Source organism: Drosophila sulfurigaster, chromosome 2L (assembly GCF_023558435.1).
Source record: "Drosophila sulfurigaster albostrigata strain 15112-1811.04 chromosome 2L, ASM2355843v2, whole genome shotgun sequence".
Taxonomy (NCBI): Eukaryota; Metazoa; Arthropoda; class Insecta; order Diptera; family Drosophilidae; genus Drosophila; species Drosophila sulfurigaster.
The window spans coordinates 20,716,111-20,732,060 of NC_084881.1; positions in this window are offsets into that span (position 1 = coordinate 20,716,111).

Here is a 15,950-nt window from a genome sequence, read left to right on the forward strand (position 1 = left end):
ATTGACAAAATTAATGTAATTATTCGATGAATGCATTCAAAAGTGAAACAAATGAAAAGGTAATATTTTCGTAAACAAACGAAAATTAATCAAAATAAACTAAAAAATATATAATACAATAAAACAAAAGAAAATAATAATAAGAAAATAAATTAGAACAGCTTAGAAAGTTTGTCCTTATTATTATATTGTTGTTTTTCCTTTGAAAACTGTGAGAAATATTTTTAATGTTGTTATTATATCGATAGAAACTTCACTGTCTGTCAGGAAGTTTAGCTCTCTAACTATGCAGCTTCTAACTCGCTCAAGCATATAAATGAAATTTCTGTGCTTAGGCATAAAAATCAAAAATATGTTTATGGACTCCTTGATATTTTGCTATTGTTGTTGTTGTTGTGTTTGTTATTGGCATTATTAACGCAGCAATTTGTTTGCGTGGGCATTGCTCAACAATAAAAGCAGTCAAAAGGGTGGCAAATCCACACAGTGTGTGAGAGAGAGAGTGGCAGAGAAGAGTGAGAAGGATGCTGGCAGTTGTCCCCAAAGGCAAGTACTTAACGTATTGCCCTCCCTGACTCCTTTGTGACCCAATTCGGACAAGTGGGAAATGGAAAAGGACCTTCAAGTCACTTGGCCCCCGATTTATGTTGTTTGTCTTGATTCCGTTTTTGTTTTTGTTTTTGTTTTCATTTTTATTTTTGTTTTCGCTGCTGTTGCTGTTGCTGTCGCAGCGGTCAGCGAAGTGTGTGCCACATGTTAATGTCTTTGTATTGGCAGTTTCTATTACTTTTCTCTGTTTTGGTCTTCTCGCTGTCCTTTTTAAACTGTCATTAGAACTTTTTATTTTTTCTTCCTCGTATTTGACAGGCTCGTTTTACGTCTTTTGACTCTATGAAATATTATATATTATTATTTTACTTTATTTTTTAATTTTTTTGACATTTATTGCCAAGTTGTTTTTGAAGTGTCTTCGTGTTGTTTGTTTCCTCATTTTGCGATGGGATTAGTTTACTTTTTTTCAAGCCCAAAACATTTCATCTAAACAGTCAATTAGATGGGATATTGATATTCTCTTTCAGGCAATTAGCTTCGATTGAATCAGAAACCATTTTTGAAACATTTTCTACATTGGAATAAGATTTGAGTTGCCTTAATTAATTCATATTTTTTAAGCTGAGGATTTTGTTATGAATATAATAATAAAATCTAGAAAATTTAGCAAATAAAATGTAGAAATTTTTGTAATTCACATTAATTTATTATTCTACTATTTTTATTTAGTATTTCAGTACATTTCATACCAAATATGTTATTATAATATTAGTATTTCAGTATTTTACACAGTATATTTTTTATTATTGCTGGTGTTTGGTATTTTTATACTGAAATTACCATTATTTAGTATTTTAGTATTTTTATACAAAATATTTTCTACTATTACTAGCATTTAGTATTTTCCATTGTATATTTAAGTAAACAACTTCTTAATAAATCCAAAAAAGCATCCCTAAGATTGTCGTTCATAAAGTTTACTCCTTAAATATCCAGCAAAACTATTTTGACATTCGCTTTCATTTTCACTTAATGCTCCCCCATCATCTCACTGTCACATTTCAGTCTTCTCTCTCTCTACTCTCTCCAATGCTCTATCAAGCGACTGGCATCGTCTTTTGTGGTGGCCCAACCATGCAGTTTTTCTGTGCAGACAGTCGGGAAACATTTTCCTTATCAATTTAATGGCCAAGTGGCGTCAGAGAGCGAAAATAAAAGCAAAAATGTTTGTCTCAAATATATTTTACAAATGTCACAAGCCAAAACGAAAAGGACTCGACACACTGCACTATATAATCAAGTGACATATATAACCGAAGAGAATAAAGACAAACACATAGATAGGCCTTACATAAGTGAAGCATTAAATGGATGAACTGGCTCCAAACTCTCTCTTTCTGTGTGCTTTCTTGTTGTCGGTGGCCAAAAATGTCGCCAGAATGCAATAACTGTGTCTGGCTGCTGGCTCCGAAAAACAAGGCCAAAGATTAAAAACAAACTAGTTAGTTGTATGCCACATGCCACATGATGCTTGCTGCTTGCTTCTTGTTGTTCTATTTGTGTTTTTGTGTGCGAGTTAGTTTATTTTGCGACAGCATTTTTATGATGCCCCATCTGAAGGCGCCACGATTCCTGCTTCCTTTTTGTGTGTGTGTGTGTGCTCTCTGCTGTGGCAGCACTTTTTCCAAACAACTTTCTTTCTGCTGTTATGTGCTTTCACTTGCAGCATTATCAGCTCGTTTGGTGATTGGATTGCTTCGCTCTCTGATGCTCGTTGTTTTGTTTTTTTCCTTTGAACTAATTTGAATGATTTTACGGCGTTGCTTTTTTCGCCTTCCTTGTTTGGCGACTGTCATATAAATTTCTAGTTTTATTATCATATTTTTCGCTAGATTTCAGCCTGCTGCCTGTTGTAATAATCGTAAATTTGTTATCTATACAACATTTTGCATATTGACAAATTGATGAAAATTCAATTTTGTTTTTCTTAGAAATAGTTTTTAGCTTTTAATATTTTTCTCTCAAGTTTTCTTTTCCTCGTTTGCCGCTGTCATTCATTAAACTGATTACACTTGGCTAATATTACAATTAAGCATATATCATATTGCAAAATTTGCATATTTTTGTCGGCCACAACATGAATCATTTTCCCAGCCAACCCCCAGAAAAAAAACACCCAGAATAACACAAAAATTCCCCCAGCTCAATAACATGCACGCACCTCAAAAGAACCGGCAATTGGGGTTATTTTTATTGTAGCAAGTGAGTGCGGGAGGGTCAACCAAATATTATAAATGAAAACGCAATTTTGCAATAAAAATCCATTGAGCAGAATAATGAGTTCGAGTTACATATTTTCTTCCTGTTGTTGTTCGACAAGCCCCAAAAACGCAGCAGCAGCTGAAACTAACTAACACAAAATATTACAATAATTACCGAATTACTTAATTGTTGTTGAGTCGTTGAGCATTGTCACAGAAGGAGGTACAAATGTTGGGATCATAAATGAAGCGCAAAGAATGAAATGTGAAGCAACAAGAAATTTCCATTAAAATGCAATAAAGGACTCACACACTAGCAGCAAAACAACAACTACGTTGAGAATTTATGAGAAAATAATAAAATTAAAAGCCGCAAACGTAAACGCAAAAAAAAAAATATAATTTGTTGCCCTTTTGAATTTGTTTTGGGCTGGGCCAACTGGGCGTATGTGTGTTCTATGATTTCTAACTCTCGACTTTATGGTCATTAACACACGCGCCACACACACACACACACACAAACACACACGGACGGACGGACACACGCACTCAGAAGTCTTAGAGCATGCACTGCTTGACCCCTTTTGTCACACACTCGCACACACATACACACACAATCGAATTGCGTATACGCAACATTATTACTCATACGCCACATTGTGTGACGCTTAGGCGCAGCTTCGTGCAGGGACTTGAATAGCACAGAAACCATTTTTAGGCTGAAATTCTGTGATATATGATTTCGTAATACTTACGATTTTTATGACATGCCCCTGATTTCAATTTGAGGCATGTTCACTTGGTCGCTTCGCTTGACTTTAGGTGTGATTAAAAATGTGAAAGGGAAGTATTGGAAAATGGGCAAGCAATGGATTGAAGGTGAAAATGTAGAGATAGAAATAAGAATGACAACGAATGGAAAGCGAAATGAAAGGAATTTCTTTAATTGTAAAATCAAGCTAAGAATTGCCAACAAAATTTATTATTGATTTAGAACTTTTTTACATTAGAAGTACTTAACAATAAAAAGTATTTATACTTGTAGCGAAAGTAATTAAGATTTAATAATGTAAATAAAAGATATATAATTTATATATATAAATATTTAAAGATATATATTCTTCATATTTTCAGTTAAGCTTTTCTATATAAATTTTCTACAATATTAAATTAATTTTCACAAACACTTTTCAATTATTATTATTTAAAAATTATGATGAATATTGTGTATAAATGACGAATTTATTATATAAATTATTTTGTATATTAGAATTATTATTATTTTAAAATTGTTAAGCGCTGTTGTAAAGTATGTTAAATAAGATTTAATCATATTTTAAATCTATATTTTAAATGATACAAAAATCTGCATATTTAGTATGCAAAGTTGACCAATTAAATAACATTTTACAACATACATATCTGAATGCTTATAAATTTGATTAGATTTCTGTTTTTACTATACTTTCTACTTAATTTAAATTTGATTAAATTTTCGTATTGATATTCGTTGTACTTAATCTTCTTTCTTTATATAGAAAATGTCCAAACTATTCATTATTAATTTAGAATGCCTTCATTTTACTACCTTCCTTTGCCTTTGCAGAGCATTAACACTTCGACTTCAATGCTGTCAAAGTTGTGCTTGCTTCTTGGTTTGATTTATTATCGTATTAGTTTTTACACACACACACGCACACACACACAGACACATTTTCCGCATATTTTTCTTTACACCATTTTATGACCAACCTGCTGAAAATGCAAATTACAATAATTATGTGTGGTATTTTACCTTTTTTCCTTTTGGCTTCTGTGGCTTCTTGGGTTGCGTGAAAAATTTGGATGGCTTTTGAGTGCAGCACACACACCCTTGTTGAGTTGCGCACCTTGCCCATTTTTTGTGATTTCGATTGTTCGGACTGCGTATTTTGATTAATTACATCAAATGGCATCGCAAAAGTCAACTTAATGGAGAACTTCTGTGTTTTAATATCTTTGTGGCTCAATCTTGTGGCTGCCTAGAAAAAATACAAAAAAAAACACACACAAGAACAAGACACATTTCCGGCTATTACAAGACGAAGCAGCCGTTGAAGTTGAAGTTGCAGATGTCAGCAAGTGAAGGGAGGAGCAAAGAAGAAGACGAAGGGAAGAAGACTCGGCAGGGAGAAGAGAGCAAATGACCTACCATACAAGATTTTACATTCAGCTGAATAAAATAGAAGCATGGCGCAGTTGAGCAAGAAGTGCTACACGATAAAGAAGTGGCAAAAGACATAGCGAGACAAGTGGGTTGACTAAAAGTTACCCTGTAAAGTTCGGGAAATATAAAAGTAAAATTGATAATAGGAAACTTAATTTCTATAACATAGAAATTAAGTCAAATAATTTACAGAATTAAGGAATTTAAAATTTGCATCACATCATTTACAGAATTAAAGAATTTAGAATCGAAATTAACAATAGAAAATAATCAGAAAATAATTTACAGAATTCAGGTTTTAAATTTCAACTTTATGTTAACTAAAATACACTTTGAAAGTGTTTTTTTTTTAATCAGGACTTTGATGAGTAATTTGATTTGTACAAAATTTCATTTGAATACGAAGTAAAACAATTGCCCAATTTGTAGACTTTAGCTCTTTACAATGTCAAAATTTGTTCTAACAATTGTTGATAAGAGATACTCCGTAAATGTGTTTTGTACAGTACGAATTAAACAAAGTTTCTTCAGTTATTTTTTTATACTACATAAATAATAATATGGTTCATCTCATAGATTGCACTTTAAATAGTCATCTTCTTTTACTTTAACAATTGAAAAGAAATTAAAACAAAGTTAAGTAGTTACAAACTTACTGCCTCGTGCAGCATACTCGCTTTGTGCACTTTAGTTGCACAGGGTATTAAATTGTAGAAGCAACGCAGGCATTGCCAGATCATTAATTAAAATGTTGCTGGACCAGTTCTTGAGCGCAGGCAGCAAAGAAACAACAAGAGTAAGAGAGAGGGAGACAGATAGAGAGAGAGAGAGAGAGAGAGAGAGAGGCCAAGCAAAAGTTACAACAAGCGCAAAAGCTTCGAGCAGCAGCAACGAACAGCAACGCAGCGAAGCAGCATTAATAAGAGATCGCACGCTTTTTTAATCAGCACATAGAACATAGACGCACACACACACACATACAGTACACACACATGCATATGGTTTTTATTGGTGTGTTGGTGTGCGTGCGGTGGCCTCTAGCATAGCAAAGTGCGTTGCGTCTCACTCTCTGCCCCGCTTCGCACGCATTCCACGCTTCGCTTTTGCTCTGCGCTTTTTTGACATTCGCTGCGATGAGGTAATCGCCACATGCGTGTGCTTCTATGCCTATGCGTGCGTGCGTGTGTGTGTGTGAGAGTGCGTGTGTGTGTGTGTATTTGAGTATAAAGCTTTGTCGCTCTCGTTGCACGCGCTGTTTCTGTTTGCCCCCCACCTCACTTGGCTCCATCCGCTTGGCTGGCCTTCTTCTTCGTGTTGTAGGTTCTACGATTCGTCTTCCCCTCGCCCCTCCGCTCGCCCTTCTTTGTTTTTACTTAGTCGCAGTCGCAGCAATAGCAACAGCAATGTCAGCGAGCAGCAGTCGAAGTCGTCGCCGCCGTCGTCAGTCGACGCGAAGCGACGCGACGCACAGATTATGGCCCTTTGACATCCCATAAATTTCATGTCCACACAGCGCAGTTTCACATTGTTAGAAGATTAACGCTAAACAAGCAAACAGCAAAAGCTTCTTTTACACAGAACTAGCACCGAAATTTACTTACACTTTCAATGAGTACAGCGATTGGCAATCGAATGCATAAACGTTGTTATCGGTGACGAAAATATTTTTCGAAGTTCCATGTGCAACACAGAATTCCTAATAAATCTTATTGCTACAATTAGTGATATTATAAATGCGTGTTCTCTACATTTTCTAGCCAAGAACTCTTCTGTTTGAATTGCATTTAAGTAATTTCTAATAATGTAGAAGTAATAATAATATTTTTTAAGTTTTTTTTCTTTAATAAAAGTTGTTGCTATCATTAACGATTTTTGAATTCCGTGTATTTCAAATTTGCTAGCCATAAAATTCTATTCTAATTACATTTGAATATTTTCTAATAAAATCGTATCTTGTTAGCATTGTTTTTCAATATTTTACAATTAAATCATATTTCTGTTAAGATTTTTTTATTGCTTTGAATAGCATTTAAATACTCTTCCATATTATAAAATTATTTGTATTTATTTTTAACAATTTATTCTTATTGCTTTTCATTTTAGTTAAAATGCACATAAATATGAATAACACCATTATTTTATTTATCAAGCAGCATACCACATGCATTAGCTAAAGCAGGCGCTTTATTAGAGCATAATGTAACAATGCTAAAACTCGTTTTCCACTCTAGTTTTATATATTTACCTTTTATACATACAGACACCTTCTATATACACTTAACTTACCTACCTATATATATTTGTTATAGCATTAATCTAGAGAGCCCATTTTTGCATTCACTGAATTCTCTGTAAATCTGTTCTTGTTGTTGTTGTTGTGGTTGATGTATTTGGTTGTTATTGTTGCTTGCGATAGTGCGACATGGACACGAATCATTAAACATACGATGCTATTTCGCATCGTAGAGAGCGATGAGTGTTTGTGTTTTATTTTAAATGTTTGATTATCAATTTTTGTAATAAACTAAATAGCTTTAGTGTTTAAAATTGGTTCAAGGGTCTCACAGAACGCAGGTAGAAACAATAACGAAATTTGTAATATATTTTTAATGCGTTTCATGTGACATAAATTTATTTTACAGGGTATATGTATGTTAAAATTTGTAAATTTATATAAGTAAATTTTAAAGAAAACAGACTTATTTTCTCTTTCATTTATTTGAAGTAAAATAGTTTAGGTTCCATTATTATTTTTATGATTTTAAGATATGCTTTCATTTTTTCTAAGTTCAGTATTAATTGTATAATTACAGAGTATCTGTAGTAAATAAAATAATAATGAAAAATAAATAACAGTATTTAAAAGAGGCTCTTTAGGAACTAACGTAAATTATTTCAGTTGTATACAATTAAAATAATTTACTTTAAGAGCCTCTTTTAAATATGTTCATTTATAAAGAAATAATTAATAAATAAAAAAATATCTGCAACTAAATATATTGACATTTACAGCCCTGCAATAAACGACGCTTTCAATGCGCTTTTAATACTTGCCGATCGCCATTTTCGCGCATCCAATGGGAAACCAGTTGTGAGTCCACGCTATTGCGCTCTCTGTCTAACGCACACGTAGCGACATACTGCAGTTCTGTGCGATAAGCGAAAGCGCGCAAAAGGAAAAAAACAAAACAAGAAGAATTGCAATGTGTGTGACAGCAGCCGTCTCGCTCGCACGCATGCGATCTTTGCGGCGAATGCTCAAAGAAAACTAATTAGCTACAAATTGGCAGACATGTTAGACAATTGCTGTTGTTGTTGTTGCTGTTATTGCTTTTTGCACATCATGTAATGGCTAAAATGATTGATTAACTCGAACTATGCCCCCCCCCCCCCACACTCCCTTCCTCTAACGGCAGATGCGCCAAATCAAGTCGAGTTCTAATTGTTGTTGTTATTATTGTTGTTGTTGTTGTTGCCCATTGCGGCAACTTAACCAAAGTCATTAATTTGCAATTAGTTTTTGAGGCAGCGGCACGCGTGGGAATTCAACTTGGAATTGGAATTGGGATTGGAATCGACTGCGATTTGCCTTTCTTACCACAGACACAGGGAAGGGGAAAGAATGAAGGGCAAAGCAAAGGTTCGCTAAAGGGCAGCAACAACAACAACAGCAACAGCAATAGCAAATGTTCATAATTACAAGCGACTTCAAACCCATCCCAAATGCAAAACGCTTTCTTTTAATATTCACAATTGCCTTTTCGCTCTTGTTTCTATCGTTTTGCCGCCACGCCTCCCCCGTTTCCGTCCCTCGTCTGGCCTAAGAGCGCTTCTTACACTCAATTGAATACTTCCAGTTGCTGCAAAACTTCGCTCCACATTTACAATTCATGCATAATAAACAAATAAAAAAATATTGCTGGCCACAGAATGCAGAACTTTTAAATACCCTGCAATGTCGTTCTGTTCTTAAATAAATAATAATTTAAATTTAATAAAATATGAATATATGTATGTATTAAAAAAATACAAATTAAAAGCGAAGAACAAAAAATTTAACTTTATTTCAGTTTCCCAACTTAACATTAATGATAATAAAAAGCTTATAATCAAAGTTATATATTTATGGTTAGATTAAAAAAAGTAAAAAGTGAAATCAATTTTATGGAAAAATAATAAATTTCCACAAAACATGAAAAGTTAATTAAAAGTAGCATCAAATGAAATCAAAATAGATTTTTGTAATTTATGAATTTTTCATTAATTTCACTTTCCATAGTTCTCAAGTTCAAGAATAATTTATGATCATCAAAACCATCTTTTAAACTATCCTTCCTCTGCACTTTACTGGGTATAAAGGCGCTGAAAATTTCGGAAAAACATTTGGCAGGCGCATCTTCTGCTGCCTTCCATTTCATTTTTGTTTTTCTGTCTGTTGTTTTTTTTCTGGGGGTTGCTCTAGCCATTAGATTGTGCAAGTTTTTCAACATTTGTTCTGTTTATTTTCTTTTTATTTTTGGTTGTGTTCCTTGTGTTTTTCTCATTCCTTACGTTATTTTTTTTTCTTTCTTTTTTTTTTTTGCATAAAATAAATATAAATAAAACATTGCCAAAGTGAAGGACTGAAATTGTTGTGGACATTTGGTGGATCGACTCATTTTGGTGGTTAGTTTTCTGCTGGTTTTTGCTTAATTTAATTTATGGTTAACCTTTTTTGAAGGTCTTGTAATGGAATAAAGTACTTACAGTTATGATGTGATTATGCTTTAGTTTCGTTTCCCCCCTCTTTGCGTATTCTTGTGTCTCGTAGCAGATGCTGCCGCAAAAGAAATACAATCGTATTTGACATTTGGATTTACACATATTTTTGTGATGACTGCAGCGATGTTGAGCGGAAATTCCTTATAGACAACATCAATTGATTTTGGGGAGTATTTATTGCAAATTAATGGCAATTGTGATTAGACCAGTTATCGATAGATTTATGGAAATATCGACAAGTATTGTCGTAGAATTGTTAGTGAGTAGGGAGACAATGAATAAAAGAAAGTAAACCAAATGTTTATTAAAAAAGTAAATATATCTTTGCAGTAAAGCTGGCTTTTATTTTAATTTATTTTATTGAAGTCAGTTTTTTTTTTAAAGCGTTCTGCCTAAGTTTTACAAATAATCATAAACATAAGTAGTAGTTTATGTTTTTTGTTTATAATTTATCAAATTTAAATTTATTTTTTAAATGTAAAAGTTTTTACTCTGAATGCTTGATTTTAAATTGCAATTACTGTATTACAATAATTTTTTTTACTCTATCAATATACTTAATCTAGACTTCGGTATATTCTTGTATTTTTGTGGTATATTAATTTGGTATATCTGAGTATTTTAGTGGTACATTAATTTGGTATTTTTTAATTGATACCGATTTTTATCTATTTTAATATTCTTGCGGTATATCAATTTTTATATTTCAAGAATAATACCGCTCTGTTTTGGTATATTTTTGTATTTTTCGGTATTGATATCTAACTATTTTGCTTATATTCAAATCTCATTCCTACTTTCTTTAAATAAACTGTATTTATTTAATTTTATTATATTATATATATATATATTATATTGGTTTATATATCATTTTTATAGGTATACAACAAATATTTTTTTATATTCCCTTTTTTTAGTTGCTTAATATTTCTTAACTTCATTTCAAAAGTTGGATACTTGACAAACCCTTAACAAATGTTTTTTTTTATTTTCTTAGTATTTCTAAGTTTTATTTTAAAGTTAATGCTTTACTAACCCTTAATAAAATGTTTTCTGCTTTTTTTATATTTTCAGATATTTCCTGCAACTATTCTATATTGATTTTCCTCTCATTTAAGTACTGTATTCAATAATGGTAAGTGAATTTCTATACTTTTTTCTTCTTACTTATTAATAATTAAGTATTTCCCCAAAGACTTTTAAACTCATAGTATGAATAAAGCACTTAGTTGTGCTTTTCCCAGAGTCTCAATTAGGAAAACCTTCTATTTGTATGTGTGTGTTTTTGCTTATGTTGCACACATTTCTTCAATGCCCCCCCAAATGGTCAACAATCAGCATCAGCAATCAGATTTGAGATTCCTATTCTTGGGCAAATTCTCGCAGCGGGTTTCCAAAGATTACATAATTGCTCGGTGGTTGCACACGATGTTGTTGTTGTTGTTAGTACATCTGTTGGCATTGCGTTTGATGGATTGCATTCTGAGTGTTGCCACACAGACTGACAGACAGACAGACAGAGAGAGAGTCGAAGGGGGGAGGGAGGTGTTGGGCGGTGGGTGGATGTTGCGTGCTGAGGCAGAGGAGCGAAGATCAAAGGCACAAAATAATTTACAGAAATTACAGCAGCAGCAACAGCAGCAGCAACTGCGCCATCAGCAGCATTGCAACATCCACAAATACACGCAGACAAAAGTGAGGCACACACACATACAGAGTGAGGCACACACACACACTCATAAATAGTTTGCGGCGAGACGCACTCCAAATTATATGCATTGACCTAATTTGTGTGACCGAAAAAACAACCAACGAAAATGTGTTGAACAATTTTTTACAGAATTGCATAGCATTGAGAGCGAGACAACTGAGGTGTGAGAGAGAGAAAGAGAGCAAGAGAGAGAGAGAGAGAGATTGAGTGATAGATAAGGCGAGTACCGAAAATCAACGTGCGTCAATTAGAGAGCGAACACAAAACAAAAAAAAAAACGAAACGCAGCGCCAGCCACCCACCGCAACTGCCACAGCAACCGCTGCAGCCACTGGCAGTTCAACAATTTTTGGAGTAGCTGCTGTTTCCGCATGTAAATGTCAAACGTGAGCTACAGTGAACTGTCCATGAAAGCGATAAGCGTTGTAAGTAAAGCAAAGGTTAAAGAAATAAAGAGACTTGAGTAGTGAAAATACTATTAGACTTTTTTCTGCAACACATACCTCACTTAACGGCCACTACTGGAAGAGGGTAAATAGGCCGCTAAGTTAAATGACGTTAAGCAAAGCAAATGAAAGTAAGTTTAGTCACTGTTAAGTAGTGAATGTTGAGAGGCGCAGAAAGAATTAAATACTGAAAATATTAAACATAGTTTATTCTTACTTCTATTAGACTTCGCTCTGTACTCTAAACTCACTTAACGGCCACTACTGGAATAGGGTAAATAGGTCGCTAAGTTAAATGACTTTCAGTAAACAAATGAAGTTTAAGTTTAAGCTTTGTGAAATAGTGAAGGTTCCAAATAGCAGACAGATTAACAAAATAAAATTTTTTTAAAGATTTTTCTCTCAAAGTTCTATAAGACTTTTCCCTGCACCCTCACTTAACGGCCACTACTTGAATAGGGAAAATAGGTCAATAAATGTTTTTAATTTCGAACTTTTCTCAGAATGATAGCAAAGCGTAATATTTAACGACTTAATAATGCCGCTTGGCGTATTTTTGTACACAATTTATCGTGACCGCTAAGTTGAAAGAAAATTTAAAGCGCAGAGGCTGTTAAGTGAAATTTAAATGTAAGTTAAACACTGAAGATTCATTATTTCAACTTTTGATTAATTTTGGTCCGTATGTTATACTTTTCTCTGCAATCTTACCTCACTTAACGGCCACTACTCGAATAGAAAAAATAGTGTGGCTGCTAAGTCGAAAGAAATGAGATTTAAATGTTGCTAAAATGTGCTTTAGGTCTATTACTACGTCTTTCCGTCTGTACACTTAAATGTTAACCCACTATCCTCTCTTTTTTTTTAATTTAACTTTCTTACTTTTTTGTTAATTTGTCTGGAATTAATAATGAATTAATTGTTCGCTTAGTGCTTAATTTTACTGTGATACTTTTATTAAAATATGTCTTGAATTTATATACATTTGTTCTGCATTTCCAGGACCTTAGATTTCCTCAAGATTTATCTTCCTTCTGCGTTAGTTTAGTTGGCTTAAGGCAGTCACTATACTTTTATTTTCTTAGACTTTGTACATATTTTTCAGTTGCATTTAGGCAGCTTTTGCTGTAAGTTTTTCTATAGTTTTTCCTCGTAATTTGCATGCGTAACCGCATCGCTTACCTTTTTGTCTCTCAACTCTCTGCAGTTGCTCCACTCTCCCCCCTCTTTCTCATGTGTCTTCTTCCCGCATGACATCACGATGCGTCGCATTGTCTGCCACATTTTGTTGCCATTGTCGTTGTTGCTGATGATATCGCGTATCTTGTAACTCGACTGCCACATCTGTCAGTTTTGTAGCTGCAACAAACAGCAGTCGACAGCAGTCGCGTCGTCACATGCGTGCGTGACCCAATTTTCGCCCCATTCCCCCTTCCCCACCCGCTCTTTCCCTATTGTTTTTCCTACCTTGCCTCGCTTCGCTCTAGTTCACAAATTGCCCCCCAAAAAAATGGAATCGCGACGCATTTGTTGTTGCATTCATTGTTCTCTCTCTCTCTGTCTCTTTTTTAGTCATATTTATCGATGCAGCTGGTCACACTGCGCAGCTAATCCTTCATTGTATGCAAATACCTCAAGTCGTTTTGTGTCAATTTGCCTTCTTTTTTTTTGTAGCCCAGTTCATTCACCCAAAGTGTAATAATCGATTGGCCCGGCCAAAAAGGTAAACAAAGTCGTAGTCCCAAGCTGCTTTCGGTTTGGAGAGAGTGAAGCGGGGAAGGGGAAAGCGACTGCTAAAGGTGAAAAGGCAATCAATGTCGTCGTCCTAGAAGTTTAGCTCTCCTTTTCGGTTTTTTATTATTTCATTTGATTTTTACTACCCCGCGTGCCGTTGAGCTGATTGTGCGTAATAGAGCGTTAAACTCTTCTCAAGCAACAGCCTTTTACAATGCTCTTTCCCGTCGTAAGAGTTGTATAATTTTATTACACGTTCCGCTGCGACGATGCTCACTTTCTTGGAGGGTCTGTCTGGCTGTCTGTCCGCCTGCATTTTGGCCTTTATCTCGCTTCATTTTAAAGCTGTGTTGCTCAGACTTGGCAGTGTCTTACACATAAAGAAAATACGTGCTTAAATCAAGAATAAATTCTTGGATCAAGATCGAAAAGTTCTTAAATCAAGATTGGAAATCTTCTTTTCAATCTGGAGTAAAACATTCTTGAATCAAGATTTTTAATCTTAAAATAAGATGTTTTTTAATCTTAAATTGCAAATTTATAATACAACTCTTTATTTAAGATTTTCTCAACCTAAAAATCTTACTTCACTTTTTTTTTTTTGTGAGATCAAAAAAATCATAAAGTTTTTTCAATCTAGCTTTTTTTCTCTGTGTAGATTATTGCTAAATGCAATTAATATATCACAAGAATCTGCTTTATATATCTTTCAGAGCAAACATATATTTGCTTGATTAACCGATTAAAAATCGACTATTGTATTTCATATTTGTAATCATTTTTGTTTGCTAGTCAATAAACAATTTCCATTTTTTAAATTATTTACTTTACTATCTTTATTATGTCGTTTTCAAAATATTTTCTTTTATTTAATTTGAAGATATGCTACTAAAACTTAAGTATTAAGAAATGGGTTTCTAATTTTTTTAACTCCAATTTAATTTTATTGTAAATTTAAAGTGAATTTCGAATTTATTCTAAGTACATTCCAAGAAAAGTTTGACCTAATTTCAATTGAATAATTTCTTCACTTAGAGTGTGCTTTCTTCGTCTTAATTTTCATAAATTTTCCAACTTGTTTATGCATGATTCTTTTTGTCGTGTTCCTGCTGCTTTTTCCTGCTTTATGCCTTTCTTTTTGCTGACTGTGAATCAGGACGCAAGGACGTTGAGAGCGCGTCCTGGCGCACATCTTGAAAATTATTACATTAGCATGAACGCTTCGGGAGGGTCGCGACAAAGGGAAACGCCGGGGAGGGGACAGGCTGAGGGTGCAGGACGTCTTTGTCTGCGTGGCGAGTGTGTAAGGTAGTAAAAATTATGTGTAAAATGTCCTTGAACCCCTTTTGATTTTGTTTTTTTTATTTTTTTTCTTGGTGTTCTGTTGTTGTTCTTGTCTTTTGTGCAGAGCTCTTTATTTTCCCTTCTCTCTCTCTTCATTGAGTTTGCTTAAGGATTATTTCGACTGCGTCATTGTTTTGAAATTATGCTGAAATTTTTACTCATTTTTATACAATATTTTCTCCACTCAGTCGTTCTTTTTTTTCTTCTTTTTTTTGGCTTTTCTGTGTCAACGTCACGAATCTCTTTCCCCTTGTTTTCCCTGCTGAGTCTCAGCGGGTTTTTTGGCGGTTTTCTTTAAATTGTTGTCGTTGTTCTGTGGTTTACTTTCCATCCTCCCGCTCTTGCTCCCCTGTTTGTAATACATCAATTTATGTTTTTTTTTGGTGTGTTTTTGCTTAGCTTTGATGTCAGTCAAAACAATTTTTGCTTCTTGGTTTTTGCGGTTCACTTTTTCTTCTGCCTTATTTGCGCTGTAAAAGGATTCGCAGTCAAAAAAAAAAAAAAAATGATTGTTAAAGGAAGATGACTAAACACTTGTTGATTCCAACATTTATGCTTCATTGTTTTCCCTCGCTTTTGATATCAAAGCTCTCTTTTCCAGCTAAGGCAATTTTTTGTTACCAGTTTTGTGAATTAAGAATGAACGTGTCACTGAATTGTTGAAGGATATGGGAAATGATTTGGCGAAAATACGAAAATTGTGAATGAAAGATGATATATGGGTTTATTTTGAGATTCAATTTAGAAAATTCTCAAAATTTTTCTTTTTTTATTGTATCAGTTTAAAGTTCATATGAAATATTAACTCAAATGATTTTTAAAGTAATAACAACTAATAATGTTTTAAAATTTAAACTGTTGTAATTTGTTTTTTACTAAGTTGTGTCATCACGACAGCAATTTAGCAACATTTTTGTACTTCACTACTTTACATA